The sequence below is a fragment of the Panicum hallii genome, chromosome 5 (assembly GCF_002211085.1).
Source record: "Panicum hallii strain FIL2 chromosome 5, PHallii_v3.1, whole genome shotgun sequence".
NCBI lineage: Eukaryota > Viridiplantae > Streptophyta > Magnoliopsida > Poales > Poaceae > Panicum > Panicum hallii.
In genome coordinates, this window is record NC_038046.1 from 28,213,392 (window position 1) to 28,230,235 (window position 16,844).

Consider the following 16,844-nt stretch of genomic DNA (forward strand, 5'->3'; position numbering starts at 1 on the left):
CGCCCCGCTCCTCCCTTCGGCAACCTATTGGCCGCCGTGGACAGCCACCCTCGACCACCCCTTGCCCCCATCGACCCCCTGGCAAGCTTCCTCCACCCCTGCTCATGCTCACCAGCCTCTAAACGCTGTCGAATTTCGGCCGGAGCACCATTGCCGACGACCGCCGCCCGCCGCCGCCTCCTGCTCGCCGTGGAGCACCCCTTCCCGACCCTCCTCGACCCAATTGACCCTACCTCGAGCTTCCCCACACCGCCCTGAAGCTCCCCGACCTCTTCCTCGCCACTCATGACCACCAAAGCACCACCGCCAGCCACACTGCTCTCGTCGCGCCGCTGCTACAGGCCACCCCACCCTGATCCCGAGCGTCCACAGGTGCGCAAGGACTTGGTAATGCTTCCCCGCCCCTCCACCCTCGCCGCTGGCGATCACCGTCACCGGATTTGGCCGGTCAACCCCCGCACCCCCCTCTGACCACGGACAGGGACCTCAAATTGAAAGAATCAAAAGCCCAGGGGGCTGTCTACAAAGCATGTGACTCATATGAATAATGCTATAGGGACCCCCCCGTGTTATTTTTGCTGCAGATTTTGAAATTCGATAGCAATTCAACGAAAAATCATAAAAATGCAAAATAAAATTTGTTGGATTCCTTATTCTAAGATCTACAGCTTTCCTTATAGGTTGACTTTCAATTTCTAAGTAGTTTCTACTCTAATTTAAATGTTAAGTTTAAGTAGTTGTAGACTAAGAAAATGCTTAGTAAATAGTAGAAAAATGGTAAAACTGTAAAACTAAATGAATTAGTTGTGCTTTGACATGTAGTATTTATGAAAAATAATTGACCTACTGTTTACATAATATTTTATAATGAATGAGTTTAATCATGGATAATGTCTACTTAACCTTGTGTATTTAATATCGACAATTCTAGATGTTTAAAAATTATGAAAATATTTTGAGGTATTAAACTTGAGTAGTGTAACCTGTGCACAAAAATTTAGAACAAAATCTTGTGTGTATGTACAATTATAAAATAATACTTAATACGTTAGTGCTATTGTTAATTATCCTTGTGGTCTAATTTCTGTAAGAATAAAATCTTGATAAATTTACAATAGCTTGGACATAACTAAATGTGTAAGTAGCAAAAATTTCAACCCCAGTGCTATGGTAGTTTATTTTGTAACAACAAATCATATTGTCTAATGTAGCTAACTAGGTTAAGTTATACCCGATAAATGACTGCCCAGTAAAAGGGTAAATGAGATGTTTGATGAGTAAATTGTGTTTTCATTGGATTGCAACTTTATTGTGAAGTAAAATGAAAGTGTATACACCTCTTAAACTATATCTTTGCATATCATATAGACTCCACTACTCTCGCCGACGGAGACTACGAACTGATCCCGGATCAAGAAGTGGAAATTTCTAAAGACCCGGGGAACATTGTCGGAAATCTAACAGAAGCTCCGAACCAAAGTTTGGAAAACTTTCACACTACTGCCCCCAACCCCACTCAAGAAGGCAAGCCCCGGACATAATGTGATGTATCATGATTGAGATGATGCCCTGTCTGTGTTGATAAATTTGTTTAAGGTCGCAGTGTGTGGTAGCGGTGGTTAAGCGTTTGAAAGTACTAGCCACATGTCGTGAAATATGGTAAGCGGTAAGTCTAGTAACCAATCGGCCCGAGGAGTGGACATACCTCCCACCACTCGTATTTGGTTTTTCCTGTTACTCACTTCGATGTGTGGGAATACGTGTTGCCGGGCAACCAGGTGTACGGTCGTGTAGTCGCACTACAGACGTACGTCCTACATATTGGATGCGCATATGGTCCTGCAGTCGCTTATGGTGGATCTGATCCACGAGTCAGAATGAAAGGCAAACGGTTGCTTCAGAACAATCTCTGGATGTTCCAAGCGTGTGAGTTAGGTTTACCCTTGCAAGGCTGAAATTCGATTCAAGAATTGTCCGTTTCTCGCGGAGATTGAGACTGCTTGATCCCTTTGCCACATAGAGTAACAAGAGCAACTTTATGGTTGTCAAAGAGGATGTTTGGCTAAAGATTCTACCATGCTTGAATAGTTATAGGTGCTTATCTAGGATGGATAATCACATAGAACTTGAAAACTAAAATTTGAAATTAAGGATCTACTCTTTGTTGCTTTTCAGCTGAAAACCTTACCCATAACCATGATAGCCTTCATAAGTGTGACAGTTCAAGTACCTGTAAGCTAGACATATAATTTGTTAGTGTGAAGTATGTGCTCGTTAGTGTAAAGCTTGTGTGTGTTTAAGTAAAGCTTTTAAAATTTAAATGCACGTAAAAAGGGTATTTTTATAATTACATAAAAACCTAGGGTTGTTTTTGCAAAATGTTTCTGGATGGGAGGTAATTTCAAAATAAGGATGTTTATATAATTTTACAAAAGTACAAGTCCTTTTATGCAAATAGTTGAATTATGAAAGTAACTTTTAAAGTTACTCAGGGCTAAAGTGTAAAAAGGTGCAAATCATCATGACATGTCTATCCAATCATTATGACGTGTCTATCCCATCATCATGACGTGTCATAAATGCTTGCATTTAGATCCTAAATATTGTGAAATTATACTCTTTAGGACAAAAGTAATTCAAATCCAATCTTTGCTCAAAATTTAACATGTAAAGAGATAAGCTTTGGGTTTTTGAACTAGGGCCCTAAAGCAATGCTATAGAGTTTGAAAAACTCTCCAACTTTCATTTTGGTCATTTACTCATTAGGGTTTTAGATTAATGAGAAATTTTACTTTACTAAGAGGTCCCTGCAATTTTCTAAATTTGCGCACAAGTCCTTGGGAAATCCTATTCCTCCTTCACCTCTGTTTTTCCTCTCTCTGGCGCTCTTCGTTTGCTCCACTGGTGGCACTCTTTCTGGGGGGTTTTCCCCTGCCTCCCTCCCTTTGCGCGCTTCAGGCCGGCGTGGATCCAGGCGGGGCGCACTGGCGGGGCTAGAGTGGAGCGCGGGACGGGCGGCGCCGAGCTGGGGCGGAGGCGGCGACGTCCGGGACCTCCTTCCCCGAGCGACAGGCGGCGGCGCGCTGGCGCGCAGGCGCGGGAGGAGCCGCGGCGCGGCGGCTCAGCGTGCTCCCGCACGGGGGCAGCGAGGACCTGCGCGTGAAGCACCAGGAGGTGGCCCGGCGCCGAGCCTGCGAGGTGGCCGAGCGGGCGCAGCACCGGCGACGGCGTGCAGGGCGGGGCGCGCAGGCGGCGCTGGAGCGGAGTGTAACACCCTAATGTAATCTTCCTCAAATCTAATGAATTTATTTTGGCTCAAATAAAATTTCCATGGGTTTCTCTAATTTATCTTGCATTTAAAGTAATTTTATAATAGAAGAAAATAAAATTTATTATAAGGTCAACATGTTTGTGCATTCATGCTGGAGCATTGTTTTCCTTGTGTTGAGTTTATAGGGTTTGAATTCAAATTTATTGAATTCAAATAGTGTGTTCGAATAGTTTGAGTGTGGAAAAGAAAGGAAAAGAAGAAGAAAAGAAAGCAGCCCAAACCTCTTGGGCCGGCCCTTTTTCCGCGGCCTAGCCCTCCCCTTCCCCCTCCTTTCCCCACGTGGGCCGCGCCCGGCCCAGTTTCCCCCGGCCCGAGCTGAGCTCCCCTCTCCTCTCTTCTCCTCCACGCGCGGCCCAACAGCCACGCCGGCCCAGCTTCCCCCTGTTCTCCAGCCCGAGCGCCCCTCCCTCCCTCTTCTCCCTCTGACCGGCCGTCCCCACCTGCCAGCGCCCCCGTCTTCCCTCTTCTCCCTTCTTCCCCGACGCGCAACGGCCCCCGAAATCTTCGGCGAGCTTCTCTCCCCTGGGTCCGCATGACAAGACCCCCGGCCGGGCTTTATCTGACGACCCCGAACCCCCCTGCGTCTTATCCCTAACCTTGGCGGCGCTCTCAAACCCTAGAAAGCCCCTCCGCTTTGCTCCGTCGCGACACCTTATCTGCACCACCGTGGGCACGCCGCTCCAGCGCGCCACGGCCCGCGAGAGCTTCCGCGTTAGCATCGCCTCATCACCCAGGAGCTCCAGCGCCTTTCATCCGCGACCTCGGCCTGTTCCTCGGTCTGAATTTCCCCGAAGATCCCCGCAGGTGAGCAATGCCGCCGCCGCAATTGCTTGCCGCCGGTGGACCGCGGGCCCTGTTAACCCACGCAGCACCTTTGCAGGACCCCCACGCGTCGATCCACGGTGACCAGGAGCCCGGAGACCCTCGGCAACACCTCTCCCCACGAACACCGACCCGTCTCTGCCGTAGGATCTCGCCGCCGGCCATCTTCCACTGCAGCTTCGGCCACCGCGAGCCTCTGGTGAGCATCGCATCAAACCCCCGAAGCTTATGCGCTAGATGTCGTAGCCCAGGACCCGCCCATGCCCCTGGAACGCCGCTCGCCGGCGATGTCCGCAGCCCCGAGCCGTGGATCGCGAAGCCCGAGCCCCTCTAGGCCCAGCTGTAGCCCTAGGTCGATCCCCTGAGCCACGTTGATGCTCTTTGGCTTGAAGTCGTGAAGGTTGGACCACCAGAGCGACGGGAACGTCGAGCTCCGGCGAGCCCTGAGCTGCGCCGCCGCGGAATCCGTCGCCGGCGTCACAGCGTAGCTTATCGTCCCTTTGAAGTCCTTGAAGTCTGTGGACCTGTAGCTTATCGTCTTCAACTTCCTCATCAATTAGCAGCCATTCATAACATCTTCCATGTATCTCAACTCAAGAAGTGTGTTAAGATTCCTACCAAAATCATCGAATCTCAAGCTGTTGAAATCGAACCAGATCTGACCTATACAGAGCATCCGATCAAGATACTAGACACTAAAGAGAGAAGCACTAGAAGCGAAACCATCAGAATGTACAAGATTCAGTGGAACCATCATACGGAAGAAGAAGCAACATGGGAAACCGAATCCTATCTTCAGCATAACTTCCCCGACTTCTTCCAAGCCAACCTCCAAGCTTGATTATTCCATTCCTTTCTGTTCCGGAATCTCGGGACGAGATTCTTTTTAGGGGGGAAGGCTGTGACATTCAGGTAAATAACTTGGTCACACCCTAGAGTTTTGGTATGCTTTTATGTGCAAAGTATGGCAAAGGTGTGCTTAATGTGTGCAATGTTAAGGAAAAAGTGTTATTTATGTAATTAAATTTAACTAGGGGTACTTTTATGCAAAATGGGTGGATATGGAGGGAAAAGTTTAAAAGCATGAGGGTTGTTTTGCAAAAGATGGTAACTTGTGGTTAAATTGCAAAAATATGAGAAATTACCCTTGGGTATATGTGTAAAAGTAGTTTTATCTATAGGATTTACATAAAGTTTGAAAATATTACTAAGTTTATAGTATCTTCAAAACTGTTGCTCAACTGCAGATGAACCTTAAAGAGAAGTTGTAGAGTTTGAAAAACTATGCACTTTTGCTTTTTGGACCATCTCCATTTGAGCACTGGTTTAAAAGTTACAAGCTCTTTACAGTGAAGTCCCTGTGTTTCTTTGGTTTTGCAAATCGGTCCTTGGCTCCATTCTTCCCCTTCTTCCTCCCTGAGCCCCTGCTCCTCTGCTCTCCGCCGCTGCTCGTCTGGCGCCTCTACCGCCGGTTCAGTGCGCCGCTCCTGGCCGCCGCCCTCCACCTCCTGCTCCTCCCTCGCCCACGCGTCACCCCACCGTCCCTCCACCGCCCTAACTCCTCTGCTGGCGCTCCGCCCGAGCGCCACGCCGCTCGCGTGTTGCCAGCGCCGCTCGCTGGCATTTCTGTCGCCGCCGTGATCCTCCGACCGCTCTCCCCCGTAGCAGCACAAGGCCGAGACTTTGCTCACCCTTGCTTCCCTCCTCTCTTCCCAATTGCCTATAAAAGGCTGCCCCCTTCCGCCGCGCGCCCCACTGCCGCCGCCCTTCCATTAGCGCCATCGAGCTCGGTCCACCGCGGGACTACCCCCTCCGCCCGCTCCCTCCCCAATTTGGTAGCGCATCCACCTTCCCCGGCCCCCACTGCACCTCCCCAGCCCGGCCCCTCCTTCCCCCGGACGCCAGAGCACCGCCGCCGCTGTTCACCCTCGGCCGCCGGCTCGGTCTCCCGTGGACAGCCCTCCTCCGGCCGTCTCAAGCCCGCCCAAGACCACCGGTGGGTAGCCTGAGATCCCCTCGTGCTCTCCCTCCCGTTGCCCCTTACCGCCGGCGACCCCCATGGCCGGAATTTGGCCGGACCCGAGCCCCTCACCGCCGGCCATGGCCTTGGACCCAATTGCGTGAACCCTTTTCTTTCCAGGGGGTTATCTGTTAAAACTAAGGGCTGGTTTGTAATAGGAATAATTGTTATTTCATGTGTGTGCATGTTCTGTCTTGCAAAATTCGTAGTAATTCACAGAAAAATCCAAAAATGGCAAAATTAGTTTTATTGGAAACTAGATTTCAAACCCTATAACTTTTGCTAATGAAGTTTAGTTTGAAACAAAATACTTTTATCTCTATTTTAAATCTAAGATTAAAGAGTAGTTTGAACTTAACCTCTACATTTCTTGCTTGTTGCTTTTGAATGTTTGGCATGTGTGTTCTTTAAGCTATATGTAACCCTGTATTAGGATTTCAAACTCAAATTTGTTTTAAACTTAACTTCTTTGATTTAGGCATTTCGAATTTGAAATGTTATCTAAACATGTTGTATAACCCTTTCTAATTAAGATCTATTGTCATTCTCTAATATGTTAATGATTAGTGTAAAATGAAATTTTCAAAACCTTATGATCTTTTACTTATAGTTTTAAAATTAAGTTTGGGTTTAAATTCAAATTCAAATTTAAATATTTCAGTTCTTGTTTGCAACAAATTCAGCAATACCTTTATGATTCCTTTATAACTAGCGTTTCAAACCTAAACCCTCTTTATTTTATGAGCTTTTGTGTGATAACTTGGTGAATTATAACATTTGAAATATAAGATTTTAAATTTAAACCTTACCTTACTTAATTTATTGCATCTCATATAGAATCAACGACGCTCGACGATGGGGACTACGAGTTGGTCTTAGGACAAGACCAAGGCTTTTCAGAAGACCCAGCGCAAGTCGTCGAGGGACTAACTGAAGCCCCGAACCCAAGTTCGGAAGCCTCTGACACTCCTACCCCCAACCTCACTCAAGAAGGCAAGCCCTGGACATATCCCATTACTTTATTTACACTACAATCTACGTCTATTTATATTATATCTTGCATTAAGTCTAGGAGTTGAAGTGAAACCCTAGTTGCATGAGATCTTAGGAATCCAATGTATTGCTCCCGAGTCCTTATCGCTTAGATGCTCTACTAAATAGGACCGGTAAAAATCGGGTGATTTCCTGTCACTCGCTCGATATAGGAGTTGCATGCTTACAATTCAGCAACCACTATAAGGATGATGGACAGGGTCATGTGCTGTATCATGACCTGAGGATTACCCTGTCTGTTTTGATAAAAGTTTTAAGGTTGAAATGTGTGGTAGTGGTGGCTAAGATTTTGAAAGTACTAGCCACATGCCGCGAAATATGGTAAGCGGTAAGCCTAGTACCCGATTGGCCCGGCGAATGGAACGCGTCTCCACCACTCGACTTTTATTTTATGTATACACGCACCGACGTGTGGGAGTACGTTCTGCATGGCAGACAGGAAGACGGGTTTTGTAGTCGCGCTACAGACGTATGCCCTGCACGAGTGATGTGCGTACGGTCCTGCAGTTGCTTGTGGTGGTCCCGATCCATAACCCGGAATATGAGGGAAACGGTTGCTTCGGAACGCCCTGTTGGTATTCCAAGCGTGTGTGTTAGGTTTACCTTGCAAGGTTAAATTCGATTCGGATCGTCCGCCTCTCACGAGGATTGAGACTGCTTATCCCTTTTGCCACATCGAGTAAAAAGTATAATTGTTGATGGAATAATCTTGATGGATGATAATCTATATCTTGCTTGTTTAGTATAGGTGCTTACCTAGAATGGCTAATCAAGCTAGAATCTGAAAGCTAAAACTTGAAAATAGTCTATACTCTCTGTTGCTTTTCAGCTAAAAATAAACTCAGAGCCCCATATAGTACCTTCATGAGTCTAGTTACAGGCTTAAGTATACCCAAAACCCGGGTAAGCCTTGCTGAGTATTAGGATACTCAGCCTTGCCAATATCTATTTCAGGTATGACCTTCGAGAATCCCACGGACAACCTTGTGTGGCCAACGTCCGTTCCTTATGGCTGGTCCGTGGAGTGGGACCCGTCCCCGGCCGGCAGTGACCCTCCGGAGTGACACCAGGCCCTGGGCTAAGTTTGGTGTCCGCCTTCGCAGCGTGTGTAGTCGCGTAAACTTTTCCTTCCGCTGAGAGTTTGGACAAGCCATTATGCTTGTCAGTTTGGACACGGTTTGTATAAATTTACTTATGTTTGAACCCGGTTTGTAATAATGTATGAATGTCTGTAAATTAAAAGTTGATGAGCTATTCTGAGATGTGAACTCGCCTTCGTGCGAGGTAAACCTACTTCGATCCTGTTGAACCATGGTTGTATCGGGCGGAGACCCGACAGACCAAGAAATTGTTCCGTTTGAAGTGCGTTGAGCCGATTGCAGTTGTACGGCGATCATTAGCGCACTTGAGCCGGAATAATTCAGGCGGTTCTACCACAACTAGTATCAGAGCTGTAGGTTTATCTTTACATCTGGAACAGCTCTTAAAAGTGTTTCAGGGTAAAAATTTGCCAACAAGTGAGTTTTCTAAGCACGTTGGATTCGTCAAGGTTGATGTTTAGAACGTAAAGCCCTAGGGATTTATATGGGGAAGGTATCAAGTGGCAATTAGTATCTATATATGTATAGATAGTTCTGACTTGCAGCACTACTTTCTGTCAAAATTTAAATTCTTGTATAATTCAACCTTACTTTCCGTAACGACATCTACGATCGTGAGGTAAGAAGGTAAGGATCCTCAGCCAACTGAGGGAGCTTGGCCTTCCTGTCGGTGATATGAACCAAACGCTGTTTCTCAAGCAGTGGCCTACTTGAGATGCTACCAATATACCAACTTAGGTCGATTACATTGGGAGTATATGGTTCGGCGCAGGGTATGGCGATCGCTGTTCATACCCCCGCATTTTGCGGTACCCCCCGTGAATACGTTGTTTCGATACGTATGTTAACGTTGTCTGTACGGCGGAAATTGTACAGATGCTGTTTCTATAGTGAACAGTACTGTTTGGGGACGCTTTCATGTCGTGCTGCCATGAAAGGTTCATGAGATATATATATATGTGTATTCTTCTGCAGGTACACTAACCACGCTTACGAAACTAAGACGCGTAGGGTTTATCGATTAGTTATATAGTGAGAGACGTATGGTTATGCCACCGGAATTAACCACGTAAGTCCGAGGATACTTGGCAGTTGTTTTGGTTATGAGGACAAGTAGTACGTGCATGCATAATTCATCACGGAACAAACGAATGTAATGTTTGTTTAAAACCTGTTAAGGATTAATAGTGTGTTATTTATCTTTAGAAGGAGTTGATAGGGATTCTCATGATAGATTTAAGTTGGGTATCTTAAGGTACTTTAGACATCCATCTGATTTCCAGCCTTTGCTGTTATCAGAATTGATTATCTCATTCTATTTATCTGGTACTTTCTCAAGCAAGGTATAAGGTTTCACCATTTGCATTCTTGTTGCAGATGGCAGCCCCTTCTAACGTTTTCTGGGATCCGGAAGGGCATCTTCATACTAATGCCCTCCATTGGGAAGGGTTCCCTCGTCTGCTCTGGGAATCCTTACAGTCTTTTCTTTATATGGAGCCTCCTCAGTATGATGCTATCGAATTTGTGGAGGATGGAATTCATAGAGCTCATGTCAGAATGATCATTCCACCGCATCCATTTCGCTCCCAATGGCCTCCCATCGAAGTTAACGTGATAGGTTATCGTATCGTGGATACTGTTGAAGCAGCGGCATTAGAGGCAATCTATCGTTTCTGCCTTCAGCATCCGAAAGAAGTTGCAGGGAAGCCCATCGGGTTATTCTCAACAACGAATCCAGATGAGCCAGAATGGAATCTTAGAATCGTTCCAGAGAGTCATAGATTGGATGGCCCACCGGAGGAAGCACTCCAAGGAATGATGCGGTTTATGAATGTGCAATACCATTATCATCTACTTCTGCGTCGTGAGTTGGGCCGAGCGATCTATATTGCTCGAGGTCATTACAGAGAAGCTGATAGACAAAATACTCAAGTGGATCAGCTTCAAGCTTTAGTGACTCAAAAGGATGAGATTATCGCAGCACGGGATGAGACCATCCACCATCGGGAAGATCAGATCAATGAGAGTGATCACATAATCACTCAGCGTGATACTATTATTGAATTTCTACAAGCACAAGTCCAAGATTTGATCCTTGCGGTTGATGATGCTCAAGCTCATATTGAAGAACTGCAGCAGCCTCCGATCCCTCCCGTTGCACCTGCAGTACCTGAGGCTGAAGAAGAGGATCTAGAGGAGATTGAAGGAGTCTCAGAACTAGATTCTGAGCACGGGGATCCTGTCATCAGTCCCCATCATTCCTCTTCTGGTAGTCAGTCATTAGTAGGAAACTTTGATGACTTTTAGTTGTGGTTAAGTGGGTAATAGTCTAGTTGTAACTGGTGTAAAAATGTGTAACATAGTTGGTGTGTAGTTTATCTAGACAGAGGGCCACTTGTTGTATATGTGGCATGTGCTGTTAGGCCAAAGTTTGTAATGGTTTGAGTGTGTTAATATGAGATGTAAGGATATCAGTATCTGTATAGTAATCTAAATCCTGTGTTAGGTTATCTGGTTCAATATCTTTGTATCTGTTATAAGTGGATTGAATGGAGCATATGCATTACATTTCCATTTGGTAATTGCATATTATCTGAAATTGGAGTAAGATTATGGTTGATAATGGATATCTCCTCTATTTCAGATGGTTGGAGCTACTCGAGGAACCCCGGAAGGATTCCGGGCAGGTCAGCCTGGTAGTTCTCAGCAACCACCACCGCCACCTCCAAACCTGGCCGAGGTTATGGCCTGGCAAACTGAGCTTCTTAATCAACTTGTGCAAGCTCAAATGGGCCACTTTCAGCAGCAACCTCGAGGCCGAGGTGAACCCCTGTCGGCCAGTTACCAGGATTTCCTCAGCACTCAACCGCCATTATTCCATTAGGCCGATGAGCCTTTGGACTCAGACGCTTGGTTTCGAACCATCGAGTCCAAGTTCACCTTATTACCAGCACCATGTTCAGATGAGAATAAGGTGCTCTTTGCAGCCCAGCAACTCTGGAGCACTGCTCGTCTTTGGTGGGATCAGTTTCATGCGATGCAACCTGCCGATCACGTCGTCACCTGGGACGAGTTTCAAACTGCGTTTCGAGCACATCACATACCAGCGGGACTCATTGAGCGGAAGCTCAATGAATTTTTGAATTTAACCCAAGGTACCCACACTGTTACGCAGTATGCACAGGTTTTCAATCACCTGTGTCAGTATGCTGGATCTCATGCAGACACTGATGCCCGCAAATGTGACCGCCTTCGCCGGGGCCTAAACACCAAACTTAAGGAATGGCTGAATTTAGTAAAGGCCGACAATTTTAATGAGTTGCTCAATATGGCCATTACTCAAGAGGATTGTATTGCCGCCCACAGAGCAGAAAAGAGACGGAAAGCACCTACAGGGCCTACAACTTCACAGTCGCCAAGGTATCGGTTGATTCCGAGTAATGCCCCACGAGCTCCGCCTCGAGGCAATTTGCCTGGCAGATGGGTAGCTCGACCTCCTCAACAGGCCCAATTCAGCCGACCACCGCTGCCAAAAAGTCAGCAACAACCACGGCAAGGTCCACGACCGAGCTTTCCACCAGCTACTCCGGTAAACAACAATTATCGTTGTTTCAATTGTGGAAGCCCGTCCCACTTCATCAAAGATTGCCCTCAACCTAGGAAATCTTTTCAAGGGCAGGCATCTAATCCGAACCACCAGGGAAAAGGCAGAAGGCAAGTGGTGCAAGTCCGTCAAGGGAGGGTGAATCTTACCACGTTCTCCGAACTTCCTGAGGGGACACCGATAATGAAGGGTACATTTTCTATCAACCATTATCCCATTACTGTTCTTTTTGATACCGATGCTACCCATAGTTTTATCAGTACAAAGTTTGGGACTAAGATAGGCCTGGAAATTTATCCTATTAGTGGGATGTATATAATAACAACTCCTGGTGGTAGTATCTCCTCAAATCACGTCTGTAGAGGCGTACCAATTCAAATGGGTAATAATCTGATGAGGGCAGATTTATTACTGTTAGACCTAAAAGGAATGGATGTTCTTTTAGGAATGAATTGGATGACCCAGTACCATGTATCTATAGATATCCCTTCTCGCATGGTGGAGATAGGTTCACCGGAAAATGAGCCTACTCTTCTTTATCTTCCACCACCAAAGTCCTTCGACTCTTGCACCTATGCTATATCTGGGGTCAAGCTAGAGGATATTCCAGTCGTCCGTGAATATCCAGATGTTTTTCCGGATGACTTACCTGGAATGCCCCCAGACAGAGATATCGAGTTCATCATAGAACTCCAACCTGGTACAGCCCCTATCTCCAAGAAGTCTTATCGCATGCCTCCTAACGAGTTGGCTGAATTGAAAATCCAACTCCAGGACCTCTTGGATAAAGGTTTCATTCGTCCCAGTGCATCACCCTAGGGTTGTCCAGCCCTGTTTGTAAAAAAGAAAGACAATAGCTTAAGGCTGTGTGTTGATTACCATCCTCTCAATGCGGTGACTATCAAAAATAAGTATCCCTTACCCCGCATTGACATTCTCTTCGATCAACTAGCCGGAGCTAAAGTATTCTCTAAAATTGATCTTCGTTCCGGCTATCATCAAATTAAGATTCGGCCCAGTGATGTTCCAAAAACAGCCTTCTCTACTCGATACGGTCTATACGAGTATCTTGTCATGTCGTTTGGTCTCACTAATGCTCCAGCCTATTTCATGTACCTCATGAATTCTGTGTTCATGCAAGAACTTGACAAGTTTGTTGTGGTCTTCATTGATGACATTTTGATCTACTCCAAAAACCCAAAAGATCATGCTCAACATCTTCATGTCATCCTTCAACGATTAAGAGACCACCACCTATACACCAAATTCTCCAAGTGTGAATTTTGGTTGGATACAATAAAATTTCTGGGCCATACCATCTCTGGTGACGGAATATCCATCGACCCCAGTAAAGTACAAGAAGTGATGGATTGGAAACCCCCAACCTCAGTCCATCAGATCCGTAGTTTTCTTGGTCTAGCAGGCTATTATCATCGATTTATACCGGATTTCTCCAGAATAGCCAAACCTATGACCGAGCTATTAAAGAAAGGTGTCAAATTCTCTTGGGATAAAAAATGTGATGATGCATTCCATGCTCTCAGAGATCATCTTACCACTGCTCCAGTCTTGGCTCAACCTGATGTGTTACAACCCTTTGACATCTATTGTGATGCATCTGGAACTGGACTTGGTTGTGTCCTTATGCAAAGTCACGAAGTAATTGCATATGCATCACGGGCACTCAAAGTTCACGAACAGAACTATCCTACACACGACCTTGAACTAGCAGCTGTCATTCATGCCTTGAAAATTTGGAGACATCATCTAATGGGTGCCAAGTGTCATATCTATACTGACCACAAAAGCCTCAAATATATCTTTACGCAAGCAGATTTGAATATGAGGCAAAGACGCTGGCTAGAACTAATCAAGGATTATGATCTAGAGGTACACTATCATCCTGGCAAGGCCAATGTTGTTGCAGATGCCCTCAGTCGCAAGGCACATTGTTCCTGCCTATCTGTCAAAGCTTTCAACGAAACTCTTTGTTGGGAAATGGGAAAGCTCAATCTAGAAATCATTCTCCAAGGTTACTTAAACCATCTCTTGGTTGAAGCCACGCTTAGGGATGACATTGTTCTAGCTCAGCAACGTGGTGAGGGAGTTAGAATTATTAAGCAGAAGTTGATACAGGGAGAGAGAAAGTCCAAATGTTTCCAGGTGGATTCCGAAGGAGTTTTGTGGTTCAACAAACGTCTTGTGGTACCTAAGGACCATAAACTCCGGAAGCGAATAATGGACGAGGCTCACCTGTCCAAATTTTCTATACATCCGGGCAGCACAAAGATGTATCAAGATCTGAAACAAAGCTTTTGGTGGACCCGTATGAGACGAGAAATTGCCAAGTATGTCTCAGAGTGTGATATCTGCCAAGGAGTCAAAGCTAGTCATCTGAAGACTGCGGGTACCCTCCAACCTTTAAGCATTCCTTCTTGGAAATGGGAAGACATCAGTATAGATTTTATTGTTGGACTACCTAATACTTCTTGGAAACATGACTCTATTTGGGTAATCGTAGATCGATTAACCAAAACCGAACACTTTCTTCCCGTGCATATTACGTATCTGGCTAAAAGATATGCCGAGATCTATTTGGACCAAATTGTTCGACTTCATGGCATACCTAAAACAATCATTTCTGATTGTGGGACGTTATTCATCGCGCGATTTTGGGAGCAACTTCAAGGTGCTTTTGGGACTAAGTTAATTCGAAGCTCGGCGTATCATCCTCAGATAGATGGACAGACGGAAAGAGTAAATCAGGTTTTGGAGGATATGCTCAGAGCCTGTGTCCTCCAATACGACAAGAATTGGGAAAAATGCTTGCCGTTGGCAGAATTCTCATACAATAATAGCTATCAGGCCAGTCTCAAAATGGCTCCATTCGAAGCCTTGTACGGTCGCCGTTGTAGAACTCCTTTGAATTGGTCACAAATCGGCGAGCGTAAAGTCTTTGGACCTGATCTTGTCAGGGAGGCAGAAGAGAAAATAAGAATTATACAGGCAAATCTCAAGACGGCACAATCTCGACAGAAAAGCTATGCTGATGTACGATGGAAACCCTTACAATTTCAAGTTGGAGACTTCGTATATCTTCGAGTCTCTCCTACCCGGGGTGTTCAAAGATTCGGTGTAAAAGGGAAACTTGCTCCTCGATACATCGGGCCCTTTGATGTCCTTGAAGTCTGTGGACCTGTAGCTTATCGTCTTCAACTTCCTCATCAATTAGCAGCCATTCATAACATCTTCCATGTATCTCAACTCAAGAAGTGTGTTAAGATTCCTACCAAAATCATCGAATCTCAAGCTGTTGAAATCGAACCAGATCTGACCTATACAGAGCATCCGATCAAGATACTAGACACTAAAGAGAGAAGCACTAGAAGCGAAACCATCAGAATGTACAAGATTCAGTGGAACCATCATACGGAAGAACAAGCAACATGGGAAACCGAATCCTATCTTCAGCATAACTTCCCCGACTTCTTCCAAGCCAACCTCCAAGCTTGATTATTCCATTCCTTTCTGTTCCGGAATCTCGGGATGAGATTCTTTTTAGGGGGAAGGCTGTGACATTCAGGTAAATAACTTGGTCACACCCTAGAGTTTTGGTATGCTTTTATGTGCAAAGTATGGCAAAGGTGTGCTTAATGTGTGCAATGTTAAGGAAAAAGTGTTATTTATGTAATTAAATTTAACTAGGGGTACTTTTATGCAAAATGGGTGGATATGGAGGGAAAAGTTTAAAAGCATGAGGGTTGTTTTGCAAAAGATGGTAACTTGTGGTTAAATTGCAAAAATATGAGAAATTACCCTTGGGTATATGTGTAAAAGTAGTTTTATCTATAGGATTTACATAAAGTTTGAAAATATTACTAATTTATAGTATCTTCAAAACTGTTGCTCAACTGCAGATGAACCTTAAAGAGAAGTTGTAGAGTTTGAAAAACTATGCACTTTTGCTTTTTGGACCATCTCCATTTGAGCACTGGTTTAAAAGTTACAAGCTCTTTACAGTGAAGTCCCTGTGTTTCTTTAGTTTTGCAAATCGGTCCTCGGCTCCATTCTTCCCCTTCTTCCTCCCTGAGCCCCTGCTCCTCTGCTCTCCGCCGCTGCTCGTCTGGCGCCTCTACCGCCGGTGCAGTGCGCCGCTCCTGGCCGCCGCCCTCCACCTCCTGCTCCTCCCTCGCCCACGCGTCACCCCACCGTCCCTCCACCGCCCTAACTCCTCTGCTGGCGCTCCGCCCGAGCGCCACGCCGCTCGCGTGTTGCCAGCGCCGCTCGCCGGCATTTCTGTCGCCGCCGTGATCCTCCGACCGCTCTCCCCTGTAGCAGCTCAAGGCCGAGACTTTGCTCACCCTTGCTTCCCTCCTCTCTTCCCAATTGCCTATAAAAGGCTGCCCCCTTCCGCCCGCGCGCCCACTGCCGCCGCCCTTCCATTAGCGCCGTCGAGCTCGGTCCACCGCGGGACTACCCCCTCCGCCCGCTCCCTCCCCAATTTGGTAGCGCATCCACCTTCCCCGGCCCCCACTGCACCTCCCCAGCCCGGCCCCTCCTTCCCCCGGACGCCGGAGCACCGCCGCCGCCGCTCACCCTCGGCCGCCGGCTCGGTCTCCCGTGGACAGCCCTCCTCCGGCCGTCTCAAGCCCGTCCAAGACCACCGGTGGGTAGCCTGAGATCCCCTCGTGCTCTCCCTCCCCTTGCCCCTCACCGCCGGTGACCCCCATGGCCGGAATTTGGCCGGACCCGAGCCCCTCACCGCCGGCCATGGCCTTGGACCCAATTGCGTGAACCCTTTTCTTTCCAGGGGTTATCTGTTAAAACTAAGGGCTGGTTTGTAATAGGAATAATTGTTATTTCATGTGTGTGCATGTTCTGTCTTGCAAAATTCGTAGCAATTCACAGAAAAAT